Below are 26,718 nucleotides of genomic sequence, written 5' to 3'. Positions count from 1 at the left end.
GTACCGCAGACCTCGGAAACACATCACAGGTGCGAAATCTAGGATATGTATAACAATAACCCTCTCCCAATGCACAATGTAGAAACACCTACCCCACCTCTCTAGGAGCTGCTGTGGAACCAGCAAAGCCAATAACACCTGTAGGCCACAGCTCACCAAATATGGTTTCCGTACTGGCTGGAATCCACATTCTGCCGTGTGGAGACAACTTTTGGATACATTTGCCTGATGTACTATTTCCTCCAAAATTGTTTCAGATGGTCTTTTGGGGCTAATAAAGATGTGTAGGCCAAAATAGCTCCACATTTTGCATTATGTCTTCAAACTTCAATGATATACGGAATCTGAGTTTCCACCAATGCATAGCCCTAAATGTGTCAAACAAAATCATATAGGGGCATATTAGCAAGGGCTTGATCGCCGCTTTAGCGGCACTTTTTGCCGCTAAAGCGGCGATTTTTTTATCGCCCTTTCATCAAGCTGTCGCTAAGAGCAGTCAGCGATAGCTTCCAGGCGATAGCGACCGGTTTGGGGGCCGCTTTGCATGTCCGCGATATTTATCGCTAATGACATGCAAAGTGGGCGTACCCAAACTGGTAAAGACTGAAAGCAGTCGCTAACACAGCTATCGCCTATTACCAACGCAGGCGAAGCGATAGAAAAAATCACGCTAAGCGCGATTATCGCTGGTATTTAACACCTGCTGGAAACCTGACTTACCTGTATTCCTCAATGGGAGGTGGATCTTCAGGCTAAGTCCACCATGGCGTTAATGCGTGAATATCGCTGGATTTCCAGCGATATTCAGGCATTTCGCAGCTATGGCTGGATATTTTAGCACAGTGGAGATAAACATTGCTAATAGTATGTTTTCCCTGCTAAAATATCCAGCGATAGGCAGCGGTAAAAATAAACGCGCTAAGCGCTTTTTGCGATAAATATCGAATGTTATTGCTAATATGCCCCATAGTTTGTATGGGTGCACAAAGAGCAGGCCCGGGCTGGGGAACCAAAGCAGCGCTGGCAAAAATGTTCAAACCAGTTCCACTCCCTTCATCTCCTCGGGTTGTCGCCTCTCTCTCTCTCTCTCTAGCTCTCTCTCTCTCTCTCTTTTTCTCATCCCTTTCTTGTTCCCTTCCTCTCTATCTTTTCCCCTTAAAGCCTCCCTGTGCTTGCCTTTCAATCCCGGCCTCCAATGTCTTAGTACACTGGGGAAGTGCCCAGCGTGATGATGGGCCAGTCTGTCCCTGCCAAAGGGATATGTTTGTTTGAAAAAGCTTTTAAGTTCCAGCAGCGAAGTGTGAAAGCACCACAGCCGTGAAAGGGTTAGTGGATTGCCAGGCAAGGTTACATCTATGAAGAGTACAGAGAAAGGATGCACAACAATGTCTGCGTCGCAGCCACCCGGCACCAGAACGCCGGGGACCTTGGGGTTTTCATCTTACTTGTTCCTCAGCTGCGTGCTCAATAGCTCGTGCCCGTTTCTGTCTCCTCAAAGGTTGCCAGGCAACGGAGCTATATAGTCCTGGCAGCACACTTATCCCGAGCCTACCCTGATATCTGGGTCAGCCACCCCAGCAGCTGCGAGCCCGATCTGTTCTGCGGCCCGGGTGGGAAGCATCGCCCAAGCACGAGATAAAGAAACCTTCGGCCTCAAGGCCCGGCCTCGCCGGCCCGTCCAGATGACCCGTGTTCGAGTCCCTCTTGGGCCTACGATAACTTTTCAGTAGTTGTGAAAATGAGTCCACTTCTATTTTTGAAGTTCGATATAGGGGTATCCGCGACCATGGAGCACCAGGACGCTTTGTAATAAGAAAAAAATACTGCTATCTCACAATCTGTGGTTGTGTGTTAGCAGCTGATTTCTGCAACCCTCTACTTCTGCTGCTGTGTTTTCCACCTATTTTGTGGTAATGAATAAAGGCCCCCAATCCACATGCACGGTGTAATGGGAGAGCACTACTCATCTGTAATGTGAACCTGACATCACGACTTCGCTGTAGTATCGCGTTACCTAGTGCACTCGGTTTAGGCATTTCTGCCAAGTAATCTTTCATTCTCCGGCAGGTCAACCCGGTAATACGGAACCATGCAAGGCCTTCTCGTATTTAGTGCACTGTTGGGAGGCCGCGAGCGCAGAGCGTGTATTTCCAAAATCTCGCACGAGCGGGTAATAATTTATAAATGGTCATGTAGTAAGGGGAATGGGGAGCAGAGCTGAGGGTATCCACGTTATAAGAAATAAAGTACCCCGTCCGCACCGCTCAGCTTAGAGTTTCAGAATTTCTAACGGGGGTTACCCTCAGCTGCGATGAGTCAGTGGTCACAGACTTCACTGACTTGAAATATCCTTATAATGCAATAAGGGGGGTTTCCTTGACTATTGCTAGTGTACAAATAGCAGTGTTTGGAATGATCAGCTCCCTTGGAATGACGTCAAACCAGTAATTGTCCCAAATTCACAGAAATGCTATTGTCCTCATGAATTATTGATTTCAGCCCAGGAAAAATCGAAATATACCTGTACATGCTTTGCCAGTACTTCTGCACAATTAGCAATGCTGTAAACATTAAAAATCCACAGAATGGTGTCAGATCCGTTCTGTTTTTTCAAGCCCTGGTGCAAAGTCCAGCTGACCAGTTACAAATGGTTTCTGCTGTAAAGCCATATGTCGCTGTTGGATCCTGTAAACCCCATATGCAATCTGTGATTTATGATGCGAATCAATGGAAAGCTGAGCTTAGGTTTATGTGCAATGTAATACATCACCGGCACACTACATTTTCTGCTTCAATATTACTATTTTCAGGTTCCAGAGGCACTTATACCCCGCCCCCCAATATTGATGTTATTTACTAAGAGTTGTGGGTGCTTGTGTGGCATTGCACAATGTTGAGCTGCGTCTGCAGACTTTTGTCATGTTAAGTTAATCGATGTAAAGTGTTGTGTCACTTTGAGCTCTACGTAAAATCTTAGGGGCAGATTTACTAACCTTTCATGCAAAACATTGCAGCAAGCAAAGTTCCTGTGCTGGGTTGTGTGAAAAGGAATCAGCAGAAATGTTACACATTTATTTACAAAGATATGGAGCATTTCTGCTCTGTCCCTGCGATGGCGCACTTCAGGCAGCCTAGCGCCAATGCAGGCCTCTTTGCACAATAGTGCAAGGGTGGGTGCGTTACAGACCGGATTGTTTTTGTGGAGGAAGGGACACCTGCCTGCACACACACAATCCTTAAAGGCATTTTCTTCTTTCTATGTGCTGCAGAATGCAGCAGACGTGGAAAGAGGAAATAAAGGTATTTCTTCTCCTTACGTCTCACATGGGAAGGCATAGCATTTTGACACATTCCCAGGTTTACAAGTCGTTGTAAATCTGGCTATGTGCCAAAATCCATGGTCGGATGCGTGGGAACGCCCGTGCTCCACTCATGTTGAAATGTAACGTAACGCAGTGCAAGCAGCTGCTTTAAGATTCATTTCTTTAGAAGGCCTCTCAAATCAGGCCGTCTGTGGCTTTGTAAATATTACTGAAGCCTTTGTGTTGTTCTTGCATGACTCACGGACAGTGCAAAGGCCTCATAAATATGGCCCTTAGTAAATAACTCCCACTAGGACGGGAGGAGGCCAGGGCACATTGGTGCATATTAGTTGCAGAAGCTGTGGATAAGGGGAGGGACACACACACACGTACGCGCACGCACACCCGTACACACACACACACCGTTTCATACATACACATGCACTGCAGTTTTACACACACACACACACACACACTGCAGCTTCTGCAGCTTTTGGCTTGGTTCTGGGAGGCCTGTGAGTGTTACAGATAATAATGACAATGCTTTTCTGTCTTTTCACTTGCACATTACAACAGATGTTTCCCCCGGTCGTTTTATTTAGCTTTATAACCACACAGCACTGAAGATGCTGAAAGGAACTTTCCCGCTCCTAAAATAGATGTGCTCTGTAGTGGAATAATAATTTAGACACGCCTCCAGCGCCCCCTTGTGGCGCTTTCATTGTAGACTGCAAGAAAGTGTTTAGAGGAAAGTAGGCTCTGCGTACAAATGGGTCGGATTGTGTAAAGCTTGGCCGAGGGCTCTCTCTCTGCTCTTGGTGCTTGCGTTGTGGGGAATCTAAACATAGAGCTTTATCCAGTTCAGTATCCGGGCAATAAACAAATAAACTAAATTTACTATATTTATTATAACATAAGGTACATAAATTAGGGCTCCCAGTGGTATGGTATTTATTTTTTTAACATTTCCGTCTGTATTTATCCATATTTATTTTTTGTCAACTTTATCTGTATTTAACCATATTTATAATGGGTTTTTGTGAACAAAATAAAGTTGAAACTAGTATATTTTCGCATTTATTTAACCAATAAATAGGCAGTCACTCTTGAATGCCTGCCAGGTTTCGGTCATATGAACACCTGCAAAAGATCAATCAATGCACTTATATGAAAATATGCACATTTCAGTATCAGCCTTGTGCATAACTACTGCTGTTTTAGCCTCTTTACTAAAATTCCTTTTTGTTAACCCCCTTACCTATCAAGCACCCAATTTCTGTTTTTATCCACATGTAAAACTAAATCCAGACAAGAAAATTAATGGTTTTCTGTCTGTATTTATCTGTAAAAACGGAAAACAGGGAGCCTCATACATAACTAATATAATGTCCCTCACATTTAAAGGTAAAAGACATCACTTAAGGGTTAGTTTGAAGTTCTAACAGACAGCTCGCAAATATTGCATGCAAAACACGCACCAACTTTTTGTAACCTGTCTTTAATTTTGAAATGCCATCTACATTCTAATAGTTCGTGTCACAATATTTCCAGTCGCAGGGTGGTTCAAGATTATTAATTAGGCAGGTCACTATTTTGCCCGTCCTGTGATTGGCTACAAACACAGGGATGGCGGCCTGCAAGGAACAGCAGACCACTATCCCTGTGTTCGTATTCTCCTACAAGAAACACAAGTAGTCCATGTTCTGTATACAAACTGGTGCTGCTTACAAAAATGTTTCCCATTTTGAAAGACACAGGTGTGGGGGGCAGCTGCAGCTCCTCAGCCATGGTGGAGGAGCGTCGCCCCTCCCCCCCCCAAAAAATGGCAGGAAAGGAAAACTAAAACGATAATTAACTCTCATTTTATTTTTCCTTTCCTGCCTACTGCTGAGTCTTGGGGACGGGACCTGGGAGTGACAGGCACTGAGGGGAGTGGTAATCAGGGTCGGATGGATCGTAGCTGGCACGGGGCGTGTTCCCGGTGGACCGGAAGGGTGGGGGCTGGATTTGGACCAGTGGGAGCCATTTTTAGGTCTCGCTGAGACAGCGAAAGCTGTCTCTTTGAGACATTTTGTAAGTGGGTTTTTGAAAGTGCTTCCCATGGCATAGAGCTACAGTGCACGAGGCGTGCACGCGCGCAAAGCAGCCATATGGCTTTACGTCGCTCTCCCTCGTAGCTCCTCTCCGCCCCCTTCCCTGCTGCTATTTCACACCAGTTTGAACTCGTGCTTCTCTCCCCCCCCCCACCATCGCATCTCGCGCGTCCAATGCTTGTTTTAGGAGAGATTATACAAACATGAACTGCAGTTGTTACTATGGTGCGTTTCTTCATCTTTGTTCTTTTAAATCTATTCTTAATTCATTTCACTTGGGAGGTTGAACCTGAACCAATATTACTTTATCTAACCTTCAGTGTTGTTAAGTTTCCTTTAATGATGTGTGTTTGCATCAAGAAAGTGACTACCCTAATAATAAGAGGATTTCTATTATCTGAATAATCTGATGAATGCAGCAAAGTACTGTGTGAACGAATGCCTCCATAAGAAACCAAACAAATGCGCCGCCGCTTAGCGCATTACAAATATTCATGGTTTTTATTTCAGCAGCTGATTATTCCTACCATTAACAGCACATACATCACCCCCTCTCCCTTTCACCCAATATTATTCGCTGTGTTTCGGGATGCAGTAGAAGGGTAAATGTGCACACAGCAGCATGGCAGTTGTAGTCTGTGCAGGAATCATGGGTCTTGCAGTCACGAGACGTGGTCAAGCTGATGGCTGCTTCCCGTAAGGTAATGAGCACAACATCCGGTTTGCATTGCAAGCATCATGGGAATTGTAGTCACAAGACGTGGTGGCTGCCTCCTGGAAGGTAATGTGCACAATTTCAAGGTTTGCATTGCAATCGTTAGCGAGGTTTTTCAGTATAATTTCTTTATAAAACTGTTAATGTGATTGTCGATTCTAGGATTATTTAGCAGTAATGTGAGCAGTGAACGCGGAAAAGGCTGGGCTTGGAAACACCTTTCACACAAGCTGGAGGAGGCTTGTGATGTTTATTATATTGGGTGTATCAACTCTTATTATGCTTTCTCATCGCAGTTATTTATATACGCTTGCTCACCACGGCACTTTTAGTCTACTAGCTGTCTGGCACACTGGTCTCTCTTTGTATTTTCAAAGTCCTTATTTTACAGAAAATATAAACGTACATTTTATCTGTACGTTATTGGGACGTTTTTACTTATACTTTCTTTGTAACTAGTCAAGCTAACACAATATAACATTCTCTTCAGCTGAATGAAGTGCTCATCATTCAGCAAACCTATTTCATTTATTGGAAAGGCTTTTCATTAAACTGCTAAATTGTCATTGAATTGCTACCGTGTGTTGCTGTCAATAATGTGGCTTCATGGGTTTTCTGTTTTATCCTCCGGTGCATGCAGACATGCATGAAAAAAGGGTTAGATGTTTCAAACTATCTGTAATAAGACGTGTTGGGAGAATACTGTAGATTTTCCTCTTGTGTATTAGTAAGGAGTGTTAAAGCATAATTAACAGTTGCATGTGTTAGAGGCTGTGTGGGGAGTGATGAAGAGGTTGGTGGTGCATATGTGCTGTATTGATGGGGGAAGGCGTATGCAGGACCACTGGTATTATGTGGCATTGATAAGCGAAATTATGCAGCATGGTTGACACAATTATGTATTAAAAAAAGAAGCAAATTCTGCAAACTAGCGGTGAACACTGTAGCAGTGTTATTTTTTCTTTTTACCACCTATTTTGTCTTGGTAAAACTGCACCTCCTTAGTACTGTGACGTTGTGTAACTAGGGGGCTAAATCTGTTGCTGAAGCTATTGGCCTGGGTGATGTGTCTTACCCGATGAAACGTACTGTGTATGCTATTGATTTAGGCCAGCGAGTAGTAGCTATTTTGTATGAATTATGTCTTGTGATCATATGTGTGCCCTGGGTGAAGCATTTCCTATGTATAGATGTGTTATGTGATTAATAATTCTGTTCCCTCCAGATAAGTACACTGAATGATTTGTTCTGTATTTATTTTAAGATAATTCACAAGTTTGTGACATACGACACACAGCTCTGCTGTCTGATTTCTGACAAATACCTAGAAAAAAAGCTGCAAAGAATGTGTGCTAATCTAGAAATAATGACCAACCCTGTCAAAATGAGCATGGTCAGGTTGGCTGAGTGGCCCGTGGCCAAGGCAAGCTGTGGGACACTTTGTCTACTTTGTGCATGTTCAGATCAGCTTGTTCCGGTCCCGCACAGCCCAAAAGCTACCGCAAATGGCTCATTGTCATATAAAGAATGACCAAGGGCTGACACTGAGCATAGAGTGTGCCTTGAATATCCACCCTTCCCATTTGACCTCCTGCCCGAATTTAGGCTTTGTATGAGGCATAGCTGTAGTTTCAGTACAGCACCAATAAGCCTCCAGAGGATGAGGTTTAGGGAGATGTCTGCCAGCGGCAACATTTGGCAGTGGCTGCTATTTTTACTTCAGCAGTTCTGCAAAGACGATTGCAACCTCACCGCCCTAGGAAGGTTGACCGCGTCTTAATTTACAGCATGCAAGGTGAAGGTGAGGCATGCCAAGATCAATAATCTAGTGACTTCCTTTGCTGGTAAAGTAATTCCACCAATTTACTCTAGTCCACAGATTCACATGTTGCAAATTTTATGTATTTTATATAGCACATAATAGAAAATATACCTATTGGTGTTAAGGTATATTCAGTTGGTAAAGAGTTGATTGGCTAAGAATTGAAAGTTTCCAGTTGATGTAATAACTTTATTTTTTAATGTGTCCTAATTCTTGAGGTCATGCAATCACAACAGTAATTGATTATATTAATGTTATTTTATGCAATCAATGAGGGCAGGCCCAATTAAACTTTTATATGCCACTGTGGAATAGATGATCTTGGGTTTAAAATACTCTAAATATTCTTAAACAAGCATTGGCATAGCCAATAGGTCTCGCCGTTGGGACCTTATAAGTATTTAGCCATGCAACACCTGATGTTGTTGCACCAAGGATTTTGTGCTGGGTAACTAAACACTTTCTAAGGTCCCAAAGGCGAGACCTATTGGCTATGCCAATGCTTGTTGTTACTGGTGCCGGTTTTGCAGCAGAGCTGCAATATCGGCCCCATGTAACAAAAGACGCAAATGTAAATGTGCTTATATAGCGCCGAATCACCCCTAGGGGTATCTCAGCGCTGTACTCATACTGCTGTAGGAACCCTTCCTGGCTATCCGTGTGAAGTGTCCACTCCTGGGCACCCCCATGGTGAAGCCAGGCATCCCAGCGCTGTTGGGGCCGTTGTGGAGATTAAGCAAGCTATTGCCCAGAGTTGCAGCGTGGGACCCATGATTAGAATAGGCAGTGAGGGGAGAATATCAGGTCCGAGGAATTTATAGCCCGAGACCCTGCCGCGGCGGGAATCGAACCCTGGTCCCAGACCAGTGCTCTGCATTGAGGTCTGCCGCTCTAACCATTGAGCCACACTTCTCCACAGCAGTGTAGAAGCAGCAGCGTTTCCATCAGCACCCCCCATTTCCCCAATTTGCCCCGGGGCAGATACGAGTTAATTGCCAGGGCTGGTTTGTGTTCCCAGTCCAGCTGTGGTGGTAGTGCACTCCCATCACTGCGCATGATGGTTGGTCACCCGTCTCAGGCCGGCCGAACCGTCATGCGCAGTGTAAGCGCTCTCCAACCCAGCAACGCAGCTAGGTTGGAGAGAGCAGTCACAGACTCACAGTCTGTCCTGGAGCACAAATCAGGAACAGAAGAGCACGATGGGCACAGCTGAAGAGCAGAAGTGCGCAATGGGGACAGCTGCAGGTAAGTTTTGTTTTAATTATTTTGTTCACCCGTGACACTTGTACCCCATACCCCCGCCTACCCCCAAACCCCCCTCCACCCAGCCGCTCGTCAAGCACACCGGCCGCAACTGGTTAGGGGGACGGGGCGGAGGCATTGTCGTCTCACCCTGAGGCCACGCAATACCATACCCAACGAGGAAACTGTCCAACAGGGACAGCTTCACTTTTGTGAGTTACCGCTAACTTTTCCGAATCACAAATGTAGATATATATATATTAAGAAATGTCATTGTGTGATTGCAAACCCTGTGATTTTCCAAATCGCATCGTTTGAGAACGCAAAATCCGTTTGCACAAGCCCGCTAGTTCGCTGCACAATCACTTTGCAGCGGTTATTGTAACTGATGCAGCCTAAACAGAGGTAAGTCGATTTGTTTCACTTTAAACAAGTTATAAAGGGGCCATGCTGTTCCCATCTTAAAACTGTATTACCCCTTTAAAAAGAGCAAAGATGTAGCATTGGTTAGCAATCTCATATCCCTGGTGCAAAAATCATAGTATTACTGACATACGCTTGCGTGACCGAGAATGTGTTTGTGTCACTTCGAATCACAGAAGTAGAACATTTGTTGCAAAGGTCCAGTGGGCCTGTTTGCATAATTGGAGCCTGAGAGTCGCAGACTGTCTGAGAAAGAGCGCTATGTGAGAATGGCAACGTAAGGCCGAACAGCTCACATACGTATTGATAGGAGCAGTGCTTTAAATGGGCCGGTACTCCCCGGTACTGAGTACCGGCACTTCCGATTTTTTCTGCGCTCAGTACCGGCACTTCTCTGTCGTCAGGGAGAGTACCGGTACCCTGATCCACAGCACGGCAGGCGCAGGTTAGGTTGCTCCTCCAGGGCAGATTCCGCTCTACTTCAGAGGAGCATGTAATTATTTGTAATGGGTTAATCTGTTTTAGTGCCATAAACGCATTTCTCGTGTGTTTTGACATGTGCTGCAACTGTTACATAAGTCATTAGGTACGATCATATATTGCTCTTCGTCCCGCCCACTCGCCACGCCTCTATTCTAATGAGTACCAGCACTTATTTTTTCCCATTTAAAGCACTGGATAAGAGCATAGCCGCCATCCGGGAACACACCCAGCAATGTGACTGTATGCAGTCAAGAACACGGTTATCTGCGGTCGTGAGTTCGATCCCAGGCAAGCCAGGCCCATCCTCCCGGAGTTGGTAAATTGAGTGCTGTTAAGTTGGATAATTTTAACACGAGTTATTTACAGCCCTTAGACATGGCATAAGAAGTGTGATATGAAGTCCTACATACAAATGCAATCTTTGTTCTCATTACTCATGTTTACAAGTCAAGTCAAAAAGCTTTATTTCGATAAAAGAATTATCATAAAAGCATGTACATACAGACATATAAAAACAAGCAGACAATTCATCAAGGGAGCAATATTTACAAGAAGTCACAATAATTATGAAAATACTCTCCAACTTGGTAGCTTAATGACTAGTTATATAAATTCATTAAAAAGTGTTAAAATCAATTAAAAAGGTTAAAAAGGGGGATAAAAGTGCTATAGACAGAAATCATCTACTGGGACTAGTTAATTTACTTCTAATGATCCAAGACCAGCCCAGAAATTTGGCCACTGCACAAACTAGCATCAATCTTGTATCAGATTGTAGAATACGTAAAGCATCACGGTAGTTTGTAGTGCCCAGGAGGCGACAGGCAGGGCCTAGCCATTTCCTTCTTGGATTACTGTACGCTGGGCATTCAAACATAATATGGGCAATGCTTTCGACCTTCTCCACACAAATCAGACAAATATCAGGTGTCTGATGGGGAGGCTTCCATTTACTAGTGAACTCTCGGGTTGGAAGAATCTCTAGTCTGAACTGGAGATACAAAGATCTATCCCTTGGTTTTTGTACAAACTCGAGATAGGGCTCAAAGCAAATGGACTGCTTGTGGATGTAGAAAGCTTCAGTCAGCCTGCCAACATTAGAGTTGCTAAGATCCTCATTATCAATCCTGGCCCAATATGCTCTTTTAAGGTCCACCTTACTCACGGGGACACCATGTTCCCAGGCATCGTTTAGATCTAGTTGCTTTAAGGATTTTTTGATGTTACGGAGCCAGCTTATTTTATGGGAGCCTGGAGTGTTCATAATTTCTCTCAGGCCCTCAGAATATTTTTCTAGCTCCGGAGTGCGCCAAAGACGGGCCCAGAATAACAAAGGACGCAACCTAGCAATATCTTTGATCGAACGCCTACCCAGATCACTGAAAAGCGGTTTCAGAGGGGTTCCCCTAGGCATTGAGAGTAGATCTCTCATAAATTTGTTCTCGGACAAGGTGATGTCGTCAAGATTGTCAAAACCCCATAATTCGGCACCGTATAGGGCCGTACCAACTGCTTTGGCCTGATAGATCTCTAATGCGGGAGTGATTGGCTTACTCCTAGAGGATAGATGTTCTTTGGAAATCACTCCCGTGGCTCGTTTGAAATTTAGTAGCATCTTAGTAATATGGGGTCTCCAGCTTAAGGTGTCAGAAACTCTGATTCCTAGATAGTCAAATAATTTGACATATTCCAGGGGCGTTCCGTCAGACACGATAGATACGCTGGGTGATTTATGTGACTTAAAGGAGAGGAGCTTGGTTTTTGATGTGTTAATAGCTAAACCTCTCAATGAACAGAACAAATGAAACCTATCTAAGAGCTTCTGTAGGCCTTTTGGTGTCTTCGAAATCAAGAGGGTGTCGTCCGCAAAAAGAAGGGTGGGAACTTTTTCACCCGCCAGGGCGGGGGCGTCAGCTGGAACATCTTGTAAGAATTTCACCACTCCATTCACAAACAGGGAAAAGAGGGTGGGCGCCAATACACAGCCCTGGCGGACGCCTCTTTTAACTGGGATCTTATCAGTTTTCTGTGCCTGAGTTCCCCACCGGACCCTTGCAAAGTTACCCTTGTGTAGACGAACCAAAAGGTCCAGAAGAGGGGACGGCAAACCCATTTCCTGGAGGACAGACCAAAGACGGGCACGGCGGACCAGGTCAAAAGCAGATCTCAGATCTATGAAGGCCAAATGGAGGCTGCCCCTACCAATCGAAACAACCTTCCAGTGTAGCAAGAGCAGCCTGAAGACCTGGTCGATCGTGCTCGTCCTTGGTCTGAACCCAGCCTGAAAGTGTGAAAGAACACTATGCTCAGTAGCCCATGATAATATACGCTCCAGCAGAACCCTGCCAACGACTTTCTGACCAACGTCAATAAGACTTATTGGTCGGTAGTTGGCAGGATCCTCCCTGGAGCCCTTCTTATATATTGGTACTACTTCCGCTCCTTTCCATGATTCAGGGATGGGTGACCCCTTAAGGATGGCATTGAGTAAGATGGTAAAATAAACAGCCCATGATTTAGGATCGGAGCGGAACAAATCACCAGGCAGGCCGTCAGGACCTGGAGCTTTAGCTGGAACTAATCTATTGATGGCGGTCACAACTTCTACCTCTGTGAACAGGTCATAGTTGGTCAGGATGGGATCTGTTGGAGCAATTGGAGAAAATGTACTCAAGGTTTCATTATCTGTGCCCGAATAGAGGCTCGAGAAGTGAGCAAACCATTCATGGTTTGTGATGTGGTTAGAAATTACATCAGGGTCAGAGCCTCTTGAGTATCTGCACAGGTTCCAGAAAGTGACTCCATCCCTGGCTAAGCTAGCAGTTTTTAAAGCCTGCCAGTGAGATTCCTCCCAAGCAGACTTTGCTTTGATGACAGCCTTCCTATAGGCAGACCTGGCATATTTAATAAGGGAACAATCCTTAATTTTAATAGCGGATATAAGCTCCTTCTTACTTGACCTGCACTCAGAGTTAAACCAGGAGCCAGGTGACTTATATTTATTGGTTTTAGTTGTAGAAGAGGATATAAAAAGTGCTCCAATCAGCTCAGTGGTGGCAACATGAATAGATGTGGCCCTTGAACACTGGTCAGATTCCTCATAAGCTTCCCTAAGTTCAGCGGTTTTAGATAACAATATGTCTTTTATAGAATTAATTTTTTGTTCATCTAAGACGATTTTGGGCCATTTCAGGAACCTTTTGCAATTTGATGGAATAATATCTTTGGTGGACGATAGGGGACAGGGATCGGAAATAGCTTGGTCTGGTGGCCACAGGTTCTTTAGCGTTTACTAGCACTTCCCAAAGCGAGGTAAGACAGCAGTCTTAAGACACCACCACTTGGTGACATCAAATTACAACAAGCGTCATCCAAATGGCCTGTTTATTTTTTGTAAAATGCGATTTTGCCTGGAACACTAAAAACCCTTGCATAGTGAGGAGCAAATCTGGTTTCTATTAGCGATGACTGATGCTCTTGAAGTAGGCATTGTTAAGAAGTGAGTAATACTGCATTTCAGGAATTTCAGTAGGCAAGGGGGCAAAATGGTGCTACTCATTTTACGAGCTATCCATTATCTGTGTGCTATACAGTAACAAAGTGGAAGCCTTTTCAAATAGAACATGTTAGGGCAAATTGGTCTGAACAGACCATGCTCTGCCAAAGAACAAACTGAAGCTGACAGGAAACAAGGTTGACATTTGCAATCAGTGGATCGTTTCTCTTTTCTTGCACCTAAAGCCTGGAACAGACTTGTAACCAGCTGTCTTTTATATTTGTCACCATAGACAGTTTCATAGAGTCACACAAACAGGTATGTTCCACCTGTGACTGCACTTCTTTGCATTAGTCCAGCAATTAACAGCCACTGCCCTGAGCAGTCAATGTATGTAACCAACGGTGGCAGACCTTCCACTCACTGTTACAGAGGAAACATTCCAGCCATGAATGTGTGCACCAACATAGGCCGCCATTCCATAGCATTAAGCCAAAGCTGCATTCTCCAGCATGGACCTTGCCACTGCTAATCTGTCCCACTGTCTTTTTCCTGAGAAGGGAGTTCCTTTTCACTTTTTTCGACAGCAGAATTAAGTTTTGTATGCTCCAGACCATGGATGTTGATTCACCAAAATGCCATGGGTAGCAGCAGTGACATCACACCCTATGACTTCAACGACATCACAGGAAGTGACATCAAAGAACCTTTGACCTTAAACCCCAGGAAGTGATGCCATATGACCTTGACCCTGATGACATGACAATAACTGATATCAATTAAGCCTAGTGTATAACTCAAAGAGAAAATATATTGAAAAATGACAAGGAAACTCATGATTTAAAAAAACAAACTAATAGTGGCCATGCACACTGGTATTAAGCCATTTAGACTATACATTGACAATAATCTATGTTACTGGCTAGATTTACTACTTATAATTGTTTATAAGTTTTGATGTATGATTACTTGTAAGGAACTATCACATGTGACAAGTATAGAGGTGACTATTTTACTCAAACAAATTATTAGATGAGGCCTTGAGACATCATGAACTGTTTTGTAACCCTAATGTTTTAAGTCATAAATAAAATAAGACAAATACATAATACATAGAAGTACTTTGTACCTGGAACTATATCTCTGTATTGAACAGAACAGCTGTTGTAGGGAATCACTACACCTGAGGTGACTTTTATACCTATATTTATTTAGTAAAGGTCAAGCGTGATTTCGCTCCATGACAGCTCAAAGCCAACTGCCGGCACTCGAACATCAGGCTCTCCCCGTTACCACGGATACAACAGAATAAAAGAAATAAAGAACATTACGTGTCAACAACATACCATAATATGCTTGACCTTTAGATTACAACATATCTTCCCCCTTTAATTGTTCCCACAAATTCCAACCAGAGTATCCTTCACCCTCCCTCATGAACCCCACATTTCCAAAACAAGTATTACATCCCAAAATCCTTAAGACACATTGGAGGTCCCTTTATCCTTTGTGCTCTTCCACTCCCAATTCTTTCCCCTCTCACAAACTTACCATTTTGAGGCAACACTTATGGAACAGATATAGATGGAGGAACAGCAACAGGTGAAAGAAGTTCTGGTTGAGTGGACACAGACGCCCTCCTCACACTTGATGACGGAGTCCCAATGTCCCTGTTTTCACTTTTCTCATCCCCCCCATGGAAAACTCTCACACTCACTTTCACTGTGATCTCTCACCCGTCCTCTTGATCCAAACTTCACCACTCTCCTGTAATTTCTCTTCTGGCCATTATTGAGAACCAAGTAACGGTTGTAGACCTGTCGGACCTGAAAAGGTCCATGAAATTTGTTCAATCCTCTGGCAATCCTACCCGACCTAATCTTCACCCAATCACCTGGCACAATCTTGTCTCTCACGATCGTGCTCCGAACAGCAGGATCTGCTTCTTCCTCACCACCTTCCACACATTTAGAATCCTTTTCACCGTGAAGGAAGTGACTCAATTAGGGCCACCCGTGGCACACTCGACCTCCGCTAGCCTTCCAAGAAATGAAGAGTCGAAGACAAAGTAGAGAATGCAATCAAGCTGGTTTATTCACAAAGTGCACTGCAGTGGAGTCCAGTCTGACCAGCCCTAAAGAATGGCTGTTGAGGGACTGATTCTAACAAGCATAAGGTTACATTATGTATGTTACGAAGCCGACAAAGACCCACCTACCATGGAAAAGCACTGGCAGATGTCATAATACAATGGGGGTACAGAACAGACGCTTTGATTCCGCAGCCTTGCAAAAGTTATCTACTGCCCAAGGTCCTCTGGCTTATCCTCCCCACCAGACAGGTGGGAGAAGGCCTCTATCTAACCGGAAAGGCATGTGTTAATGAGAACACTTGCAAATGAAAGAAACCAAGATTCAGTATGTGGAATCCAAACTTACCAAGGAACATTTCTCGTAAATGATCAAGCAGCAGTTTCAATTATAATGCAAGATGGTGTCTACTAACGATAAAATGGTGGCACAGATGTCAACCTAACTTATATAGCGTCTGTATTTATTAATTGCGTACAAAAAGAATCAGGATGAGCTATATAAATGCTAACATAATACCAGGTAAAATACGAGTTATATGGCCGTAACACGTTTCAATTCTAACAGACCCTCCTTTTAGCATTTATAAGCTAATTTATTTGCGCTATCAGGTTAGGGTCTTTACAACTCTACAGGAGGAGACAGTATAGAAATACAAGCAACAGCATGTTATGTACGGATATATATATGTGCATAGCAAACGTATGAAAAGAATAACGAGTAGCAGGTCGTTGACAACCAAAATATCATTTGGAATATCATTCAGCAGAGAACATAAATAAAATAACACTAAATGTCATCAGTACACGTAATATCAGGAACAGAACCTGCAAGAGAAGTAGTTGAACCAAAAACACCCTCATCAATCTGCATAATAGTATCAAGCTCTTTTTGAAGCATTATTGTCGCATTCGTATCATGAACTGAGATCCTTTTGGGAGAGAGGTAAGTAGCAGAGTATGAGCAGCATAAAGGAAGGCACTGAATCAGAACACAGCAACAAATTAAGAGTACAATGAAATATATCACCTTTTCTAGAATCCAACCCCACCCACCAAACAAAGACCAGCTCAGGTTACCACTCTCCATTCCTCAAACATTTTCCAAGGTGTCTAAAATATGCTGAGTGATATTCCTTTTCATATTTGTGATACCAACCACACACTCCTCCCCTATTATTGCGCATGCCCCACCGCTCTTAGCTAAAATAAAATCGACCGCATATCTCGTTTGCTCAGAGTATATGCGCATACTTTCTAACTGAGTGGTGATGTCACATAGAACTGCTACTGTAGAATTAGACAGAATTTGCAATTTATACCCAAAGTACTCCCTAGCTCGTTCACCCCTGGCCATGGTGGTACCACCAAATGTAATAATAAAGGAAAGTATATATCCAAAAGTGATACTTGTTGACTTCTAAATCTGTAACACCCTCACAACATTATTTGGTCAATATTCTTTTGACCCATCTCGTATTTGCTTTACTATACCTGCAAGGTACCCCAAGAGGTAACACCATTCCCAAAGCCACATCCTCGGTGCCATTGTATGTATTGGAATATGTGTCATTAGATAAAAAATAGAAACCTGGGTGTGCATAAAGCGAACCTTTATAATCTACCTGAGCATATCTGGTATTCATTCCCTTCATACTGGAATCATTCTTCCTCACTAAGGGCATTATATTTTTTTGGGGGGGGGGCGTGGTCTGCAGCCCAAGATGGTGGTCGCTTAAGCGATGAGCTCCGGGCCGGGTCTTTACATCCGATTAATTATCCGACTCTTCCTACCTTGTCGGAAAGTGATTTGGCCGCAGATGAAATACCCAGACTGGCGGGCTGCCTCGATGGTGCTTTGTAGATGCCTTTGACCCCCCAGAGCGGTCTTGTGGGCGGTGGAGACTCCCGGCCTTACTGCGGCCCGCTGGGAGTGTGGAGCTGTGGACTGTCCTGTGGGCTGGCGGGGCTGCGGACGCCTGATCCTGGCTGCAGTGTCCACTCAGACCCCGGCTCTGGGTCTCCGATCCTTCATTGTCGCCGATTCCTTTGGTCGGAATCCTGCCAGGGCTTGCTGGGGAGCTCCGGGTTCCCGGCGCGCTAGTGCTGCTGTACCTGCTGCGGGGGAGCTCCCCTGGAAAGGCCCCAGTCGATTGCGGGACATTATCGCGCCACGGTCTCCAGCTGCGCCTGCATTGCTATACTGGCCGGGGTGTGGCTAGGAGAGCTGGATTGATACCCCCTGCATCCATGATGAGATCGAGGTGAGCATTGCTGCTGGGCGCTGTGGCAGCGGTTCCTTGGCCCCCCCTGCGCCGGGCGGCATCTGGAGCTTCCCCCCCCCGTACTGCTGGTTGGACTGGAGGGGCGCAGACCGTCAGGGTTGGTTGGTGTGCCCCCCCTCCTGTCTCCTACACTGGAGGTTACGGCGAGGCGATTCCTGTATATCTGTGGGGCCCGATCCTACCATGTGGCCACGGCGGAATCTTGACTAGGCCCGTGATGCCCAGCGCTGGATTGGGGTTGGAGGCGAGTTGGGACTGTGGTGAGTGGCCCGCCTTGGCGTGCTGGCTGAGGGAGCACCGGGCTGCGCAGTGGACTGACTAGACTGCTTGGCCTTCACACGCCGGGAGCTGCATGAAACCCTATTGACGCCATTTCTTCTGATGCCGTTCCGATGTGCTGGAGGGGTTCGCTGTTGTACGGGATATTGGCTGCCATACCCCGCCTGGGTACCCTGGGATGCCCTTGTGATTGAGTTGTGTGGCTTACCAGACACTGACTTGTATTGCTTGCTGGGGGTAGCTGCTTGTTCTCTGGCGAGGCTCTCCACCGTCTGAGGCGTAGACTCTGATATCCAATTACTGCTGCTGGGGGTTCACGGCGTGGCCCCTCCACCCCTCCGACTATGGGCAAGGGAAAGCCTAGGGCATCCACGAGGTCCGGGAGAGTGGGATCTCTCTCTCCGACTTCGGGCCATTCTTCTGCCCTGTCCCCACAAACGGAAGGAGCCGTGGAGACCAACACTTCGGAGGACAAGCTGGACATGATCTTATGGGAGATCCGTGATTCTCGCTCTGTGTTGGATGCGCAGTTGGGCGTGATCTCGGTAGATCTCAACCTATTGAAGGATGATCATAAGAAACTTGTTGAGATGGTTAAAACAGTTGAGCAGACGGTGGACACCGTGGTACCCCAGGTACAGGCCCATGAAGAGCAATTAAATCATATGCGCCAGCAGATCGACTCCCTCCAGGCACGGGCTGATGATGCGGAAGGCCGGGCAAGCCAGAACAACCTCCGGATCATGGGTCTGCCAGAGGGAACGGAAGGCTCTACGCCTACGGAATACATTGAGAACTGGTTGAAGTCTGCTGTGGCCCTGACCGGGCTGTCCGCGCACTCCACGGTCGAGCGGGCTCATCGGGTCCCCACACGCCGTCCAATTCTAGGCACCAACCCGCGTCCCATCTTGGCCAGGATTTTAAATTACAGGGATCGAGATCACCAACTGCAGGCGGCGAGAGATAATGGCCCACTACAGATTGATGATGCAAAGATCTCAATATTTCCAGATTACACCTTGGCAGTGCAGCGCAGAAGGTTTTCCTTTATGGAGGTGAAGGCACGTGCTCGGGCAGCGGGCCTGTTGTTTGCCTTATTATTTCCTGCAAAACTGAAAATCCTCTATAACCAGCGCTCCCTGTTTTTTGATACCCCTGACGGCGCATGGGAATGGCTGGACAAGACGTTCCCCGATGTCCAACGTTGTGAGACGTATGGGCTCCTCACTGACCAAATCCCAATGCCCCCCTCGGAGGCTTAAGAGGGGGCTTCTTACTCAAAGTTCAGTCTCCAGTTCAATGGTTCGTCAACAAGTGCTGGAGGGCAGGCGAAGGGCATTACACACTGCTTCAACTTTTCACATCACTCGCCCGGCTATCAGCCCTAGCCCGTCCGAGGGGTTGAATACGGACACTGACACCGATGGTAGCGTTGCACTGTTTCCTTCTGCGACCCCACGTCCTAGCAAGAATCTTCTAGCCTCAGCGGAGTCATAGTTCTTTGTCTTATAACATTGTGGGGTATGCTTAGCCTATTGTTGTCTTACTGTCCTGTTTGAAATGCTGTTGTTCATCATAGGCGCCTCTGCCCGACTGGTAGAACATCATGAGACTTGTATGCCAATATGACAGGTGGGAACAGATGAGCAACATCCCTGGCCCGGCCCGCGTTCTAGGCGCTTTAATGTGTTACTTACTGCTTTTGTGTGGCTGTTGATAGTGTTGGTGACCTTCCCCCAAAGGCGTTAACACTGGTTGAATGTGAAGCATGTTCACTTTGTTTTCACGGTTTGGTCGAACGATGTTTGGGCGTTGGGCCCAGTATTGGGATATTGTTGAGTTCGCTGTAACTATACCGCATGGTCTGGGGGTTGTGGGGGGGTGGGGTTGGGATCCGGGGGGGTTTCTCATTCCCTTTTGATGATGCCTGCTGTTAATTCTTATAAATTTGTCTCGTGGAACGTTCGAGGGATGGGTTCTATGCTGCGCAATTACATCGCTGGAAGTCACACATAATTTGCTTTGAAGAGACACATTTGATCCCCACTGAGACTACAAAACTACAAAGGAGATGGAGGGGTCAATTTTATGCAACGGCGTATTCGGCCTTTTCTAGAGGGGCTGCCATCTGGATCCGGGCGGGCAACCCTTCTCCCTTAATGAGAGCAAAATAGACGATCAGGGCCAGTTTGTCCTTCTGCTGGGAACGTTGGATGGTAGACAGGTAGTGCTGGGGTCCCTCTATGCACCAAATACGGATCAAGAGGCATTCTTTACATGGGTACCCGGGAACTTGCTGGCTGGTTCCATTTTCCGTGGCTTTTGGGTGGTGACTTAAATGCGGTGTTTGACATTAGTCTGGATCGTTCCCATCCCCCTTTATTTAACACTGCAGCGAGGGCGCAGGCCGTGACCATAACACATTGGGCACATGGCTGGAATTTATTAGACGTCTGGAGGGCGTTGCATGTGAACATGAGGGAATAGTCATTTTACTCTTACCCCCATAAGATGCACACACGTCTGGATTACTTTCTTTGCTCCCCAGATTTATCCTCTTCTATCAAACATTGTGAGTATCTGGACAAGACTATACCTGACCATAAGCCCATAGAATTACTGTTGATTTGGGGCCGTTCCCCTGCTCCAATTCCAACGTGGAGAATGCAGCCTGTACAATTGGAAGGCCAGGTATATCGGCCGCACTGACTACAGCTATTGATACATATTTTGTGGAGAATGAGGGTACTGCCTCGTCCAGATCTATCGAGTGGGAGGCCTTCAAAGTAACTGTACGTGGGGTTGCCATGGGGTCTTTGGCAGGATCGCGGAGGGAAACGATCAAGGACATCACTGACCTAGAAGGGGAATTGCAGGCCCTGGAGGTAGTGGCTCAGAGGACTGTAGACGGCGCAGAGCCACTACCGTCCACCAGGATTAAGTATGCAGAGTTGTTGGAGCGCTTACGTCTGAGAGATTTTAATGCCTACACACTACGTACACACTCCGAGGCGGATAGGGCAGGTACACTCTTGGCGAGACTAATCCAACCCACGGTGAGTCCTAACCCCATTTTAGCTGTGAATACAATTAATACCATATTAGTTACATCTCAGAGTGAGATCAATGCTGCGTTTCAGGAGTATTATGCTCTTTTGTATACCGCTCCATGTTTAGATGTCTCGGCTCCCACACTTTCCTTCTTGTCTGAGGTCCAGCTTCCCGCAGTTTCTGACTCAATTGCCAAAGACTTGGCTGCTCCGATTACTGCCACAGAGATCCGGGTGGCGATAAAGGCGTTGGCCAGAAACAAGACGCCGGGCTCTGACGGCCTCCCTGTGGAGTTTTATTCCACTTTTGCTGATAAGTTGGTCCCGAGGTTGTTGCAACTTTATACTGCTTCCTTGGAGGACGGGGTCCTGCCTCCTACTACCAGGGAGGCGATAGTCATGTCCTTATTAAAACCGGATAAGGCAGCAACTGATCATCTATTCTGAACACAGAATACAAGATACTCAGTAAGGTCTTGGCATCGCGGCTCCTTCCACTCCTTCCTCGCTTGATCCATACGGACCAATGTGGATTTATACCCCAATGCAGTACTTCTCTGAATATGCGCCGGCTCTATGCCCTAATACACGCAGCGTCCGCCACGTCCCCGCTTGCTGGTTGCTTATCTTTAGACGTGCGCCAGGCTTTTGATACTCTGAGCTGGCCGTATATGTTAGCGGTGTTGTCTAAATTTGGTCTGCCCCAGTCCTATTGTGCGTGGATTAAATTGTTGTAACGGCATGCGCTAGGATGGGTAGGACCATCTCTCCCTCTTATACAATATCCCGGGGTACGTGCCAGGGCTGCCCCTTATTCCCCATGCTTGTACTGGCCCTCGAACCTCTTGCGCAGTTCCTGCGTCAGATTATGCTCCCTTACGGCATCCCCTTGCGTTGGGTGATACATTCAGTATCATTATACGCAGATGACATGCTGATATATTTTCGAGATTTGGATTCTGATAAACGCATGATAGCTGCTGCCTTTTCTCGATTCGGGGAGATTTCTGGCCTGTGTCTTAACGCCTCTAAATCGGTCGCTTTTGCCTTCTATAATACCTGTGATTCTCCCACTCTACAATTTGGCCTGATGCACTTCCGAGTTGCGCCTGTCACTATTAAGTATTTGGGGATTAATGTCTATAGAACAAATGCCGATACTATAGATTTTTTTTTGGGAAAAAATTTATTGTGCAGAGAGTCAAAATTACAGACATGGGCCTACAACCACCAGGGCCGGCCGCTAGTTTGTGCCAGTCAATTACAAAGCGTCGCAGAGCAGCAACTGATCTCCAAAGGCACAGCAGGAATATAGAATTATTCTCGGCAACTCAAAAGTTAGACAGGATACAGACATTTTTAAATGTTGAGGAGAACTAAAAAAACAAACAAAAAACAAATCTCAAGGCGAGAAACAATCTAAATGGTGCCGAGCACCGACGGGGGGACCCCACCATACCAGATAAAGAATCAGGAGGTCAATAAAGTCATCCCGGGGGGGAGGTGAGGCAGCGGGGAAGTCAGACCCATCCACATAACAAGTACAATATTCCGGGAACCCCAGGATCAGGGGGACGGAGGAATGTCAGAAGTTTCTTCAAAAGGGGGCGTACAAATGTTACCTTGGTAGGCGTTCCATTGGCCCCAAATTTTACCCCACGCCCCAGGCTTGCCCCGAACCAGATATACCGTCTTCTCTCTGAACATGCACCAATCCATGTTCTCCTTCCACACTGACACGGCGGGAGGCCGTCGGGAACCCCAAAGCTGCGCGATATCCCTCTTTGCAATCATGTTCCCAGGTGCCGCCCACCGGGCCCGGGCAACGTTGTAGTCATTAGGCTCCCACACATTCAGCAGACATCGACGAGCCTCAGGCAACAGAGCGACCCCAGTGACATCCTCCATCACCGCATGCACACGGCGCCAATAAGCCGCGACCTCGCGACACTCCCAAAGGATATGAAGGAAGGTGGCACTCAATCCACAGCCGCTTACACAGCCCATCCGAAGAAAAACCCATCACAACCAACCGAGGACCCGTCACATACACACAGTGAAGAATTTTTAGCTGGACAAGACGGAGACGGGCCGGAATGGCGACCTCCTTCGGGGAGGACAGTGCGGACTGCCAGTCCTCGTCGTCCAACTCCAACCCGTCTCCGGTCCAGGCCTCCCAAAGATGCACAAGGAGGTCTACCCGATTATTAATTAACTTCTTATAAATTAAGGAAATCGTACCATTGGGCAGATGACCATCAAGTATACGGTCCTCGAGTGGGGAAGCCGCGGGGATCGTGGTACCTGCCCCAAAGGCCGACAGCAGAGCGTGGCGAACCTGTACGTACCTGAAGAACTCCCTCTCACTCAAATCATACTCACTCTGAAGCACCGCACCTTTCACCCAGAGGTCACCCACTCTGCTGATGCCAATCATATCCCAGTTCTCAAAGCCTTTCGTTGTCCAGAGGCATCCCAATCCGTCCGACGCAAACAAGGGGGTCGCTCGTGTCAGGCGCTCATTCCAACCCATGGCAACATTAGCATCCCTCCACACACGTACTGCAATCTTAGTGGGTCCCGTTAGGTTCCTCCCAGCCGCCCGAGAATAGAGTGCTCTGTTGAAGTCGCCACCAGGCAACTGATATTTATCCATCTCGAAAGCCGGATTCGGACCCGGTGCGTAAGTAGCATGGTTGATAGCGGACAGCTGGGAGGCCCAATAATACCTCCTGATATCCGGGAGCGCGATGCCCCCGTCGTACCAGGGGGAGTCAGTTTTGCGAGAGCTATACGAGCGCGACCATCCCAAATAAGTCTCCTCTGCAAACCCTCTACCTCCCGGAAATAAGCCGCCGGAATAATGTCAAAGGAGTTCTGGAGTGCGTAGAGAAATCGGGGCAGTGACATCATTTTAAAAAGTGCAGCTCGACCGAGTGGCGACAACGGCAACCTACGCCAGCGGGCCACATCCAACTTCAAGCGCCGAAGAGGAGGAAGGAGATTCTGCTCATGGCGGAACGCCGGGTCCAACGATACATAGACCCCCAAGTACTTGAAACCGGATTGCGAAATTTGGATGGGAAACCTATTCGGCAGGGGGGAAGGCCACCGGAAATGACATACACACAAGATTTGGACCAATTAATAGTCAACCCGGAGTTTTTCCCGAAAGAAGTGAGGACATCAAAAAGGACATTAAGGGATTCACGCGGGGAGGTGAGGTACAAGAGAATATCGTCGGCGTACAACGAGACTCGGTCCTCAAAGCCAGGGGCCCACTGAATACCCCTTATCGACGGTTCCCATCGGAGCCAGGCTGCGAGCGGTTCTAAAGCAAGAGCAAAGAGCAGGGGGGACAACGAACACCCCTGCCTAGTGCCCCTCCCGAGAGCGAAGGGCTGGGACACCCTCCCATTGACAACAACCTGAGCTAGCGGATCCGTATATAAAAGTCTCACCCAACTGATAAATCCCGCTCCGAAACCGAACTTCGCCAGTGCGGCCCAGAGGTATGGCCATTCGATCGTGTCAAAGGCCATCGTGGCGTCCAACGAAGCCATGATGGCCGGCTCGGAAAGAAACTCCGCCCTGGCGAGAACGCCATGCAAACGCCGCAGGTTGAGAGCAGTGTTCCGGTGGGGAATGAAACCGGACTGATCCGGATGAATCAAGTCACAGATAACAGCGAGTAAGCGATTAGCGAGGACCTTGGCAAGAATCTTCGGTTCCGCGTTTAATAGGGAAATGGGCCTGTATGAGGCACAACGATCACGAGGCTTGCCCTCCTAAGGAATCACAACTATGGTAGCCAGACGTTGGACACTAGGGAGGGAACCGAGCTCACGCGACTCCAAAAACATATCGCGGAGAAACGGCGCCACTTTATCAGGGCATAATTTGTACAATTCAATGGGCAAGCCATTGGGGCCCATAGCCTTACCAGTACGAAGGGAACGAATCGCGGCCGCGATCTCGTCGGCTGACAACGACGCATCCATGCATTCTCGATCCTCTTCAGACAGGCAAGGCAGCGCAATATCCCTCAACAGGGAACAAGAGTCAGCCACATCTCTGTCGGACACCGGGGAGTAGATCACACGAAAATAGTCAGCAAAACACTCCACAATCTCGCCAGGGTCAGTCACACGCACCCCGTCGGGGTTCTGAAGCACAGGGACCACACGATCCACTCTCTCCTTCTTATCAAGCCAAGCAATCAGTTTACCCGCCTTATCCCCGACATCATACAGTCTACCCTGCTGTTCCCTGTTCAATGTCTTGGCGGCATCAGTGACAAGGGATTTGTATTCAAACTGTTTCAAGCTAAGGGCATGAAGCCCCTCATGAGTAACACCCGAGTCTAGCTCAGCCTCCAACTCCAGTATTTCAGCCTCAAGCCCCGCGACCTCTCCATTCCTAGCTTTCTTGGTCTCAGCTATTAAAGAGAGGGCCTGGCCCCGTATGACCGTTTTAAAGGCTTCCCACAAGGACACTGAGGACAAGACAGACCCCTCGTTCTCCAAGAAGTAGTGGTCGAGCGACTTCAGGAGACTATCGCGAGTCTTAGGGCTACGGAGATGCCAAGGGTTAATGGGGGCGATCCGCCCCGCGGCCTGCATCCCCGTATCGAAATGCAGCCACACAGGGGAGTGATCGGAGATGCCCCGGGCCAAGTGTCGAACCTCACCAATGTGGGAGGCCTGGGCCGCGGGCATAAGGAAGTAATCAAGCCTGGAGAGACTCCCATGCGCCCCGGAGAGGAAGGTGTACTGACACTGCGTCGGGTGCATCAACCTCCAACAGTCCACCAGCCCAAAAGTGTCCAAGAACCCACCAAGCCATGATTGGGAAACGGGAAGGGCCCTGGGGGGATGACGATCCAGGTCGCCGGATAGCACCGAATTAAGGTCACCACCCATGAAGAGAAGACTATCCGGGAGTTCCAGCAACATCCGACCAACATCAGAGAAAGTGGAGGTCTGGAGGCCCGGGGGGACATATATCGTGACTAAAGAAAGGGTCCTACCCTCCCACCTCCCAGTTAGGGCGGCATAACGCCCTCTGTCGTCAAGGATGACGTTGTCAATCTCTAGTGGGAGGGAAGACCGAACAAGAATACCGACCCCCCTGGAACCGGTGGTGAACCCGGAGTGTGCAACCAGTCGGTATCCCCACCTATTCATAGCATGACACACATTGCCAACCAAATGCGTTTCCTGCAGGAGTACAACATCAGGCGCCAGACGACGCAAATATTGTAGTACAACACCCCGTTTGATACGATCCCTCAATCCATTGACGTTCCAAGTTAGCAACCTCAACCCACTACCCCCCATCCCCACAAAAGTAGCAGGAGTCTCCCCACAGAAAGCAGGACACCGGAAACAAGGAAAGAACAAATATGCCGCCTTGAGAGAAAAAAAAAACACCCCCAAA

This window comes from Triturus cristatus, chromosome 5_1 (genome assembly GCF_964204655.1).
Source record: "Triturus cristatus chromosome 5_1, aTriCri1.1, whole genome shotgun sequence".
NCBI lineage: Eukaryota > Metazoa > Chordata > Amphibia > Caudata > Salamandridae > Triturus > Triturus cristatus.
The sequence above is the reverse complement of the archived record's forward strand: the minus strand, read 5'-3'. Positions refer to the sequence as shown.